The following is a 13,379-nucleotide window of genomic DNA, read 5'->3' as shown; positions in this document are numbered from 1 at the left end:
GCCCAGTGACAGTGTGTGTGTGTGTGTGTGTGTGTGTGTGTGTGTGTGTGTGTGTGTCAGTGTTCCCCATGTCAGACCACCTTGGATTGGTTCTTGCTTTGTGACCAGTGCTTCCAAGGTAGGCACAAGCACCCCCATAGCTGTGAACACAAGTGAGCTAAATGCATAATACAGTTTTTCTCTTGAAAAACTGGAAAGAATTTGTACCAGGAAACCTGCAAGGTGGTATTTGATACCAATCACTGCATATGCTTTAGTTGCAATCTGATCAGTTCACATCTGGAAGAAATATTACATTAATCACTGAAGGCCAATTTAGACATGCCAGTTAATTTCAATTCAGACATAAAAAGGGAATGGAGCACCAGGAGAAAAATCGCATGGACATAAGGCAATATGCACATTATTGTTCAGAGGTGATTTTAAGAGGATAAAGCCACAGATACAGTTCACAGTTTTCTGCTTCTCTATTAAAATATTCTTATCAAAAACTAGCATAATTTTGAAAGAATTACCCTTAATAAAACGTTCAGTATTTTTCATCTACCTTTATTATACAGTATACAATGTATTTATTAAAAAAAGAAACATTAACACTTATTTGGAGTGAAAGTTCAACCTTCATTGCTGAAATGAGAATAATAGGATAAAGAAAACAGCACAATAGCAAAAAAACAGAAAAATAATAACAACCATTAACATTAACATCCGTAGTCCTGCAGTTGTCAGTATTTTGTGTGACAACTTCGTTTTGCCACCACTGCATGAAACCTCTTGCACATCGAGCCAGGGAACCTCTGAATCTGCAATTGTAGGATGTTAATGCATTCCTGTAAAAAGGGAAGAATTGTTTTGCTGGCTAACGGCAGGGCCAAAAGTGCCATATGGGTTTAGGGTCAGAACAGAAAAGCAGAGAAAGACAGCACTTGTACACCAGCATTCCTCAGAACAGTTGTGACAAAAGCAGTGGTGTGTCTGGCCTGTCATTGTCCTGCTTCATGGTTAAATGTCTAAGTGTGAACAGAATGCCTCTAATATTTCACCTTGTTCTAAGGCTAGTAGCAGGCTATTGTCCCTCAGTGTCCTGTCACAGACGAGGGCATCTATTCTCCTGGCAGTTTAAACACTAATATGAATGGTAGACCTGGAAAAACATTCTTGTAAGCTGGTCTTACTCTGGTGTTATATCTGGACTGGTCCTGCTGGTCTGCCAAAACCATGTCTGCAGTCAATCCACAATGGAGTAGCTTAATTCATAGTGCCTGGGAACATTGGCATGAAATGCCTGTGTACACCATGCTAACATCCCACTCCCTTGTTTAACGGAACATAAAACACATAATGTCTGACTGCTCAGAAAACTGATTAAGTAGACCCTTTGTCTTGCACTGACCTAAGGTTTGAATTAAGGCCTTTTTAAAGATAACCTAATCAGACACTGTTCCACCTGGACTATGTCAGGTAAAAACACACCTAAGAATCTGTGAGATTGGCAAGTTGCAATGCCTCTCTGGAAAAGCTACATTTTTATCCTAAGATTTATACAAGCTATGGTTTTCCTATTTCACATATATATAAGTATACATGCACAAAATAGTATTTGCTTAAGTATTTATTGACATTTCTTGACTACACAATAGATAAGCATAGTTTGGTGAGATGGCATTTTTTCAGATATCAATATTTCAAATTAATGTATATTCATTTTATATATTAAACAATTTATTTATGCATTTTGGTATTATTAAATTTCTATTTTATTTATTACCAAAAAAATAAAGATTTAAGCATACACTGTGCAGAGTATAGCAACCAGGTGCATGTCAGGAATTAAGGACCTATCCTGCACTGACAGAGTCAGAGAATTAAAAATGTTTAGTCTTGAGCAGAGGAGACTGCTTGGGGACCCAATCCAGATCTTCAAAATTCTCAATGGCAGGTAGAACCAGCCAAATTCCTTTGACTAAATGTTAAATTATGTAAATGAGGACACCAGTGGAAATTAAGGGGGAAGTGCATTTAAGCAAGAAAACGTTTTTTTTTTATACAAAGTTGTGGGAATTTGGAACAAACTACTGATACATTAGTTGAAGCTGTACACTTGACAGCCTTTAAGACTATCTGGATAAACAAACAAGCCTGATGGACTAAGCAGTTTCTTCTCATTTGACTAATTTTGTATGGTCAATGTATCTATTTGTAATCAAAAACCACACAAAAACATAGGCCCCAAACCAAACAAAAGAGAGCTAATTTGTAATAAAAAGAGGTGTGATGTGTTATACAATCTCATATTAACTAAAACAATAGGAAACTTAAACTCACAGACCACTTTATTAGGTACACCTGTTCAACTGCTTGTTATCACAAATATCTAATCAACCAGTCACATAGCAGCAACTCAATGTTTTAAGGCATGGAGACATTGTCAAGACAACTTGCTGAAATTCAAGCCGAGCACTAGAATGGGGAACAAAGGTAATTTAAGTGACTTTGAACATGGCATGGTTGTTAATGCCAGAAGGGCTGGTCTGAGTATTTCAGATTTCACGCATAGCCATCTCTAGAGTTTACAGAGAATGATCCGAAAAAGGGAAAATATCCAGTGAGTGTGAGTTCTCTGTATTAAAATGCTTTGTTGATGCCAGAGGTAGGAGGAGAATGGCAAGACTGGTTTGAGCTGATAGAATGGCAACAGCATATCAAATAACCACTTGTTACAACCAAGGTATGTAGAAGAGCATCTCTGAATGCACAGCATGTCGAACCTTGAAGCAAATGGGCTACAGCACCAGGAGGTTACACTGAGTGCCACTCCTGTCAGCAAAGAACAGGCAATTGCGGCTGCAAATCGAACTGGCTCGCCAAAATTGGAAAATGGAAGATTGGAAAAACAATGCCTGGTATGATGAGTCTTGATTTCTTCTGTGACTTTTGGATGATTGGTTAAGAAATGCATAAAGGCATGGATCCATCCTGGCTTATATCAATGGTTCAGGATGGTGGATGTTGTGTAATGGTGTAGGGAGTATTTTCTTTGGCACACTTTGGGATTCTAAGTACCAAATGAGCATTGTTTAAATGCCACAGCCTACCTGACTATTGTTGCTGGTCATGTAAATTCTTTTACAACAGCATTGCACCCATCTTCTGATGGTTACTTCCAGCAGAATAGTGCACCATGTCACAAAGCTCAAATTATCGCAAACTAGTTTCTTGAACGTGATAATTAGTTCACTGTACTCAAAATGGCCTCCACAGTCACCAGTTTTCAATCCACTAGAGCACCTTTGGAATGTTGTGGAATGGGAGATTCACATCATGGATGTGCAGTCGACAAAGAACCATGCAATTGCTTCAGACATCATATCAATATGGCCCAAAATCCCTGAGGAATATTTCCAGCACCTAGTTGAATTGGTGCCATGGAGAATTCTGGCACTTCTTAAATCAAAAGGGGGTCCAACCCGATATGAGCAAGGTGTACCTAATAAAGTGGCCGGTGAGTGTACAGGAATTCCTGGCAGATACCAAAACAATCTCTGCACAGTTCCATGCAATTAATTTTTTTTTCTATATTTAGATAATATAGTGACCCAACAATTGCGCGATAGACATATGAGCACCAACAAAATAACGCTCATTAAAACGCGGCGCCAAAATCGCGCCGACAAAATCGCGGAAGTTTCATTAAATATGAATTACTAGTTTAAAGCATATACTGTATAATAATGTTTATTTTAGAAGTCAATATTATGAGACACGGCACGCAGATAGTTCTTAAGATCATGCCCTGCATATGCAGGAAGAATTGCAGCAAGACGTCTTGATAGTTGAGCGTATTTAGACTTGCTGGCTGCCTGACTGCTGGTAATTCCGCTTTGTATACGACGCGTTATGCCAACCCTCGACTGAGTTATTTGTTCGCAGCATGCCATCAGCAACACGTCCTCGCATGTTCCACATGGTGATAGGAAACAACGGGTTGGCTTGTCGATTGCGTCTCAATTGACCAACGTAATTGTCCTCCCAGTAATCAAACATTCTGGAAAATTGTCGGGTCTACTCTCGCTCAGTTCATCGAAAGCGGACCCAACATCTTCCGGAGGAATGAAACTCAGTGCAATTAGCATCTTTGAATACAGTTATAACCTATCACATAATGTGTATATAATGCGCACGTACGCGTGCATTTGTCGAAAACCAGTTACAGAGTTTGTCGGCGCTCATTTGTCCGTCACGGTTTTGTCGGCGCTCATATGTCTATCTCGCTTTTGTCGGTGAACCGATAATATACGGTACCATTTCCCCATTGAGTTATGGAAGGTACTTTAGGATTATTTCAACTGAGCAGAATTAATAAACATGATAGCAATGTGGTGTGGAAAATAATAGTTTATCACCAGTCTAAACTCATCTGAAACAACTCCATACACTGCTGTAAGAGAATTTGCAATGATGGTAAATCTTCTGATAGATAAGAAAAAACCTTTTCCCAAAAGAGTTTTAATTTTGGACTGTCCAAAAACATAATGGATCATTAACAATTAAAGTCCAATTCCGGAAGTATTTTAGATAATTTCAATTTGGAGAGGTGTGTCTGGTGTACAATTTTCATCATTTTTGCACAAATTGATTAATTAATGAATGTTGTGAATTATTAAATTCCAGCTCTTCCCTGAGATATTGATATAGAAGTTTCTTTCCCAATACTCTTCTCATAACTAGCAAAATATTTTCAAGTTTAAGTGCTGGTGGAAAACTATCACAGTTAGGGAATTCCTTTTTTACAAAGTTCCTAACTGGTAAATAGAAAAATGAATATATTAATGAAATTCCACATTGACAACAGATTAAGGTTAAGATTTACAAAAGCTTAAAGCTCAAACACATTATTAATAATATGAATAATATTATATATTATAATAATATGAATCTGAAGGTTGAGATGCCTAGTATCCTTCAAGACTTAAAATACTGTTAAACTGAGGTATCACTCAAGTGCAAAGTTTTTTCTGTAAAGGACCAGCAGACAGCAGTGTCTTTTACACTGGTTGCATATTTTAAGTGAATGAAGCATAATCTGATTATTACTAAACTGAATAATGAACAAATGAGCATAGCACAGAGAAAAACATGCAGATAGGACTTTTTACTTTGTTTTTTTTTTCTCTACTTCCAACCAAGCAGGTGTATATTCAGTACTTTCTTCTTCTTTCCATTGTCTCAGATTATGAAATCTCTCTGCCCAGTAGTGTAGCTGAAAGTCAAGTAGCACCATGCTACTTTCTGCTTTTAAATATTTGTAGTGCTGATTTGATATTGTTTCTTCTAAATGAACAATGTAGGAAAGCATGGTGATCAACACTAATGCCTCATAGGCAGGCAGGTTCAAATTTGATGCTTAATCACTGTCCATATGGAGTTTGTATGTTCTCCCTGTGTCTGCATGGGTTTTACTGTCTACATTCCAAAACACATACTGTATATGTTAGGTTAGTTGGTTACTCTGAATTGGCCAGAGTGTGAAGTGCATGTTCGTGTGTGGACCCTGTGATGGACAGGCACGTTTTTCAAGGCTCTTTCTTGCCTTGTGTCCATTGCTTATAGAATAGGCTCCAGTCTTAATGACCCTGACTTGGGGTATGTAAGTTTAAAAATGTGATACAATTAAAAATGGCACAGATGTATGGTGAAAAGTCTTGTGCTTTGCACTTTTCTGAACGCAGATCTTTCAGTTTTATCCTTTGGCAAGTCCAAATAACAACCATGGTACTTAGCCACCGTTCACGAAGAAGACCGTTTCTATAGAATTGTGTCCTAAATGTGCCTTTTGAGTTGGAGTGTGGTAGATGTGACAGTCTTAGACTGTCTGTGTAATGCACTGTCCTGATTTACCACAAAACGCATATGCACCTGAGACTTGTTAAACACCACAAATTTAGTATTTAAGGAAATGGCAGAGCTAGGTCTTAAAGTAGTACAGCTTATGCTAGTAGAATAACTTAGTGCATACCAATAGTGATTATGTAATATCCATTTATAAATGACTTGTAAAACAATACTTGGTCTATACATTAAGAAAAAAATAATCATGCATTTTAGCAATGTAGTAATTCCTAAAATGGACCAATATACTTGCTGGCTATTGTGAAAGCAGACGTTCTAACATGTAAGTATGCCGAGCAATAAAATTCCAAAAAGTATATTTTTAGCACAATTTCAAATATCAAATACTGTGAATCTCCAGATATTTTCCTAGCACTTTAATTGATCATCATTTCTTACAAATAAATTAAATTGCTTCAAGTTTCTCATAATTGTATACAAATACATTAAATCAACTCACAATTTAATTCCTGGCCTGGTCCAATGTCAAAGTGCAGTTCCTGTGTCCTTTCCAAAGACATGAGTCTTAGGTTGAATGGTGACTGTAAATTAGCCTGGTGTACCTTGTACCTGATTCTGCTACAGTAGGATCCAAATCATTATGATTCTGTAATGGAAAAAGCAGGTTCAGAAAAGGGATTCATGGACTTTCAATATACTGTATTGGAATCATTTATATAGTACAGTAACTTGGCTTGGAAGCTACTGCATACATGCATTATAAAATTCTTTCAGTTAATATCAACTATAAAAGTTGTACCCAAAACACATATTGAATGATTGATAGGTATAGCCAAACGGAATAACAGTTGACTGTTATTGAAATGCATATTTGTCCATATTGTTCAACAAAAAGGAAAGGATTCACATCTTGGGTCTCCCCTGTGTACAATTTTGCATGGTCTCCTTGTATTTGGGTGGGTTTCCTCACACAGTCCAAACACATGCAGTTTAGGTGAACTGGTGATAGTAAACTGGCTGTAGTGTGTGTGTGTTCACTCTGTAATGGGTTGGTGCCCTGTCCAGGGAATGTCCCTACCTTGTACCCTAATGCTTGCTGTTCAGGGTGAAACAGGTTTGGAAGTTAAGACAGATAAACTATAAGAGCTGCAGGTTAAACTGAATTCTAGAATGTTTATTTTACTGTGCAATTATTTTTGTCATCTTGATATAAGTTTCAGTTTAGCTTTTTGATTTTTAGTACAACTAGCCAATAAACACATCATTTTGTATGTTTTCCACATTAGGAAAGTCTATCAAGAAGATGAGTAAAGCGTTTCTAATTTTATTTGGGTGAGAGTTGGAATGAACGGGACCTGCAAAGGACAGGATGGTCTTTGGTCTCTTGTCATTATTTAAATGTAGTGAGTAGATTCTTGAATGCTGGATGGTGGTCTCAATGTTACAACTTTAGAATCACTTTGCAATAAACGTGAAATTTGACACTGAATCATTAGGTGACTACTGTAAGGTTATTAAAATACTATCATACTCCTTGTGAAATGGCTGAAACTGGGGAGGATTTAGTGGTTAAAAACATGGTTACATCTTCTGCCTAGAAGTTCCAGAAAACTGGGATTAAACCGCAGGCTTTTTAAATACCTATTTAGAGCTTGTATGTTTTTTGGTTGTGGTGATTCTTCTCCTGTTTTACTTTTACTTCTCAAAGTTATGTTTACTAGGTTAACATATACCTCAGACCTAGCCCAGAATATGTATTGGTTTGTGCTTGAAGGCGCCCTATGATGGACAGACATTCAATCCAGGGATGGCTCCTGTGCCTTGTGCCTGATGCTATTCATAAAGGTTTTAGGCCCAACAACTGAATTGAAAAACTTACAGGTTATAAATGGTCAGGTGAAACATTGTTTTTTTTAATTTATTATTATTTTCTGTCTTCAAAATCCACTGTCTTTTATTGGCTTTAGAGTCTGTTCACACCATGTGGTTTTGGAGTACTGTACACCACTGTACTGTGGTTTCATGTGGTTTACTACAAAAACATGCCCTTTGATGTCCTACCATTTATATCACAATGTAAATATTCAGACTTGGTGCTGAGAGACAGCTTTGGGCAATGTTTAGTTCAACCCTTTCCTCAACTGGAAGACTTCAAGGGAACAGGAAGAGCAATACTGTTAAAATTCAAAGTAAAAAAGTCTGTATTATGTTACTTTTCCTTTGTATTAATGAACCTTTATATAGTTTTATTCCTTGTTTTTATTTTTTTTAATTAGTCAATTAAAAAACGAATACATGGCCAATAGTTAAAGTCTGACATACTAAGGCACATCCTAATCAATGATATTTGAATATACAATATTCATAATGTTGAAAAGAAAAAAAGGAACTCTATCAATATTCATCAAAATATTGAAAAAATAAAATCTGTTAATACCACATGAATAAATGCTTTCTGCTACATTAAAGATCTTTTCAAAAAATAAGAAAAATATTTTTCAAAATAAACATATTAAACAGGAACACAGTACTTTTAATTCAAGTAAAGAAAAAGTATATTTCAGTACATGGAATTTGTTGTAATAAACATGAGCTGGTATGAGGTATAACAAAATCCCTACCCTGTGGTCAAATATAAAAACATTAGATGGTAGCAACATATTAATACATACAAAAGGGAAATTAAGAAATTGCTCTTAAGCATTTCATCTCAAAGTGGGCTAAATGTTAGCACAGTGGTTAAGGTGACTACTTGAGTGGTGTTTTCACATTCTTCCTGTGCCTTTACAAGAGCCTTTCCTTACTAATTAACACACTATCACTTTCACACTGAAGCTGCTGCTCTGCTTTAGCAATCAGTGTCATTTGCATGCATTTCTGCATGACTAATCAATAATTGTTAGTATTTGGATACTACTAAGGAAGCAACATTCACAGAAAAAGATTAATTAAAAAGAAAATTAAAATTTAAAGCTTTGGCAAAGAGTACACATTTCTGAATTTATTTTGCATGTAAATATTATACTAGAAAGTCTTTCTGAATGCAAAAATCATAGACTGAAACATGATCTCCTCTTTATGCAGTAGTATCAAAAAGAATATAGGAGACCATCTGACCAAAATCTAAAGCTTAACTAAAACTGGATCATGCAAGAGTTTAAGGATTCCAAGCACATCTACTGAAATGGTGAAATGAATCTGGGTTTTTGAATGAGCTCAGAACTCAACCCCCAATTATATGCTGGGGCGAAATCTGAAAAAATGTGGATAAACATATCCTTAAATATCAATAAAATGAAGTATTCTAATAGAATGTGAAAATCCCTCCGATACGACATAAGAAACGGAGAAGCTCATAAAGAAAACCTTTGCTAGAAGTGGCTCTATCAGCTGCTGAATCACTGAGTGTACTAATTTTTTCATACATAGCTTAACCATGTTGATACATTTTTAATGATTAAAAATGATTAAGTAAAACCTGTGTTTGTCACCTTATTGTGCATTAACTTAATTTTAGTACTATATGATTATTGGCTATGTTCTGATATATAAAAAACAATATACAATTAGGACATTTTTACTTTTTTATAACTATTTTTGCCTTCTTAACATAAATTCCAAACTATTCAAAACAATTACTACTTGAGAATGTCAATGTAATAAATTATATGTTGACAATTTTATTAATGAGTACTGTGAAATGTGAAAATTGTACATTCAATACCCACAAAAGATTCTAAGCAAAATCAGCATGCAGTTATATAAATGAGAGTGCTAAAGTAAACCATTTCCAGTCTGATTGCTGTCTCTTTGGAGTTTTCAAATTTTTTGTGTTGAGTTTCTATCAGGTACTCCAGTCTCATCCCATGCTCCAAGGCAGGGCATGTAAGGTTAACATGCATTTCTGAATAAGCCCAGTATTACTCGACATATTATGTAGATTACTGTGCTCTGTAAAACATTCCTTTCAGTTTTATTTTCATCCTGGACTCAATGTTGCTAGGATAGACTCTGGATTCCCATGACCTGTAATAAAAAAACAGGTTCAGCAAAGACATAGATGGATGACATGAATGAAACGCAATGCTTAAGCATTTGAAGGGCTTACACTGAAAGAAAATCTTAAACCTTTCTATATCTTCACTATCTGACTAAAATTTTTTCTTCAGCAATAACCACAATCTACAAAAAAATTCTTCACACTTGGGTCAAATTAATTTGTTTAATTAAATCTGAATGATATGTGCCAAATGTTTCTTAATTATTTAAGTTATCTGTCACAAAATAGTTTTATGAATATTTTTACATTAATTTGTTATTTGCAGACTCGGGTCCAAAAATTACGATATATGGCCAAATGTTTGTGGACACCTGACCATCACACCCATATGAGCTTTTAGGATGTCTCTTTCCAAAACCACGGGCATTTAATACAGAACTCCCTGGGCTCTGTGCAGAGTACTAGAGTTTCTAAACCCTAAATTCATCAAACCATGTCTTTATGGACCTAATTTTGTACATTGGACAAATGATGGAAAAGAAAGATGTCTATGCAATCTGGAAGATAGTGGTAGGCAGTATACCAGTAGAAACGAGAACTTTGTCATCCAGTAAAACTTTTTGTATATCATTTAAATTGTGGTTAAATAAATCAGGAAGCTGCCTTTCTTACTTGTTGTAATAGAGATGGTCCATGGTGGGTAGTGGGCACTCCATTAACTTCTGATATATCCAGCACTTCTCACAATGCATAACCCTTGCCCTTCCCCTCTTGTATCTGAAACTATTTACAACTGCATCTTTGGATTCTGAAGAGAACTGCCCTCGCTCCACCCAATAACCTTACCCCCACATGCTTACAAAATAATTTTTCATTTAATCACATCTTTGGACCTTAAAGAGGGCCATTCCCTCGCCTCCATGATCTTTGAAAAAGCAGATAAAACAGTATGGTTATTTATTGCACTTCAAATGCTGTAAATAATGATAATAAAGTAGCCCTGGCTAATTAAGCACTATAAGTACATGCTTAGGGAATCACGGAAAATGGAGCAGCAGAGTTTTTTAAAAAAAAAAGTAGGAGAAAACTAAGTATAAATAAAGTTATACAAAGGCAACAAAAAGCATCTTTTTTACATCATTTGATGTTGAAATGATGTATACCTTCAAATATATAAAAGCAATGGAACAGGAGACATTTTGTTTCATGCAAATAATGATGTTTCTTCATTAGAATATTAAAAGATTTTCCACCAACATCAATTTCTGTAGAAACATAATTCAGAAAATCAATCATGTGACAAGTGTGAAAGCTTTCTTTAGTAGGCTAAATGTATTGTAGGGCTTTGGTTGATAGCCTCCGCAGAGTCAGTAATCAGTCAACGTAGATCTACATTTTTTTGGTTTGTCTTTATATAAATTTTTCTTCATAAAGATGTTTTGAAAGGCAATATTAAAATCTAATTATGCTTGCTTGTTGTTCCTGTTCAATTGGGATCCAAAGGAATAGTGAAGAAAACCTCTTTGGACATTTTTTATTATTAGTCTTGTTTCATTTTTTTTTTAACTGTATACAGTCCACTTTTTCAAACATGCTGTGTCTTTTCAATGGTATGTGTAATATATGTTTATTTCTTGTTCAGTTTTATACTTTTATTTTGCAAAATAAAGACATCTAATAAATAAGCAAGAAAGTCTGTCTTTCCTAATGTTCGTCACAACACAATTACCAAGTGAGAGGAAGAGAAAATATCCAAAAGCTACAGTTTCAGCGATTAATAAAAAAATGAAATGTGTGAACATGATTAAAAAGAATTAAGGAAAACCCTAAAACAGTAAATTCTAATTGTGAGAAATGTGTCGACACTGTCACATCATCCACACCTAATCAAAGCTACAATTCTAACTGGTATCAGAAAAGGAGAGAACGTTTTCATTCCACATATACTTATGATTTCCAAAGACCTCCCTTTCAGATTCAAACGACTTCCATTTCCAATATATCTTGCATTTGAAATGTCCATAAATAAAGTGTAAGAACAATCACTTAAAGTAACTGGAGTTTACTTCAAAGAACCGTGCTTTTAACACAGCCAGCTACACATCACCTGTTCCAGAGTAGGATTGCGAATATGTTTTTACTACTAATGACGAAATGAAAAATGACATTTATCATAAGTCACTCTAAATGATTTGTAGCAACTACAGTCCGCTAATTGTTAATAATGGCAGTCTGAATTTTGAACAATATTCGAATAATAAATTAACTGCCAAATAATAAATGGATATAATTTCACTTTTTTCCAACCCGTGTAAGAACTGGACATCCCCGCTTAGTTTTGAATATAAATTAGACCAACTGACTCAAATCTTTCTTTTAAGAAAAAAACTTAAAACATTTGTTCAGGAAAGCATTTAATTTAGTTTACTTCTCTGTTCAGGGGCTTGCAAATGTGCAAAAAGAAGCTTAAAATGTAAATATGAAAATTCACTGCAAATGTTGGGATTTATAAAAGAAAACTTGATGAAGGAAATGTGCGTATATTTATGGCAAAACTGACCCTTGCGTATGCAACAGTTCAGACATTCTGGTAAATTATCCGGAAGGGAAATGCAGCCAAACCAGCTAAATCATGGCTCACATGTGTAATTCATATCGCTGAGCCATTTTGTAATCAGTGTTGACATGATAAACACATTACACATCAAAAAACAATTATTATGATGCACAGACTATATTTTGGTTCCCTTTTAAGATGCTACGTATTTGCACTGAAGAACTTGGATTTGCTTTTTGTCAGGTTACTGTATATTGGCTACCTGTTATCACTCCCAGGGAACTGGACAACAGGTCAGGAATATCTCAGTCAAGATTCACTTCATCATGCCTGCTATGCGTCAAGCCATTAACTGACCTGCAAGACACTACATTCAGTTCTCATATTATGTGGGTGTACATACATAAAACATGATTTTGCCAACATAAAAAAAGCAATTTGCAACATTGTCTGGTTCTCTTCAACACAATCAAAACAATTCACTGCACTATTATTGCAATAACCTAGCGAGAACGAAGCTGTTAAATTTGTTAACCACTACACATATATTTTGTCAGCGTGCCCATGTCGATCAAACACAGGAAGCACTGCAGTCTACTTCTGACTTAACACTGTAGGAAGATAAATGAATAAATATAGGTAAACAACATTCGATGTGGCTTTTATATAAGTAATATACAGTAATCCCTCCTCGATCGTGGGGATTGCGTTCCAGACCCCCCCGTAATAGGTGAAAATCCGAGAAGTAGAAACCATATGTTTGCATGGTTATTTTTATATATTTTAAACCCTTGTAAACTCTCCCACACTGTTTATAAATATTCCCTGCACAGTTATACAGCATAAACCCTTTGTATTCTCTTAGATATTAGGTAAGATTCATTGAAATTATGTATGTAAACACACTGTTTATATATAGTAAAACCTAAATATTATTTTAAAGATATAGTGTCTCCGATATCACATATGTTA

The 13,379-nt window shown here is 35.4% G+C and overlaps 1 long non-coding RNA gene across 1 annotated transcript; it reads right to left on the bottom strand.

The window, feature by feature from the left end:
• Positions 1–600: 600 nt before the first annotated feature.
• LOC120523970 lies at positions 601–12,613 on the bottom strand. The gene is made up of 3 exons (XR_005632729.1): positions 9,579–12,613; positions 6,350–6,496; positions 601–830 (listed from the first exon to the last, which is right to left on the bottom strand). It is a non-coding gene; the product is annotated as an uncharacterized LOC120523970 (long non-coding RNA).
• Between the last annotated feature and the right edge of the window lie 766 nt (positions 12,614–13,379).

The sequence above is a fragment of the Polypterus senegalus genome, chromosome 2 (genome assembly GCF_016835505.1).
Source record: "Polypterus senegalus isolate Bchr_013 chromosome 2, ASM1683550v1, whole genome shotgun sequence".
NCBI classification, from domain to species: domain Eukaryota; kingdom Metazoa; phylum Chordata; class Cladistia; order Polypteriformes; family Polypteridae; genus Polypterus; species Polypterus senegalus.
Note: the sequence above shows the minus strand (reverse complement) of the source record. Positions and strands in the feature narration are given on the sequence as shown.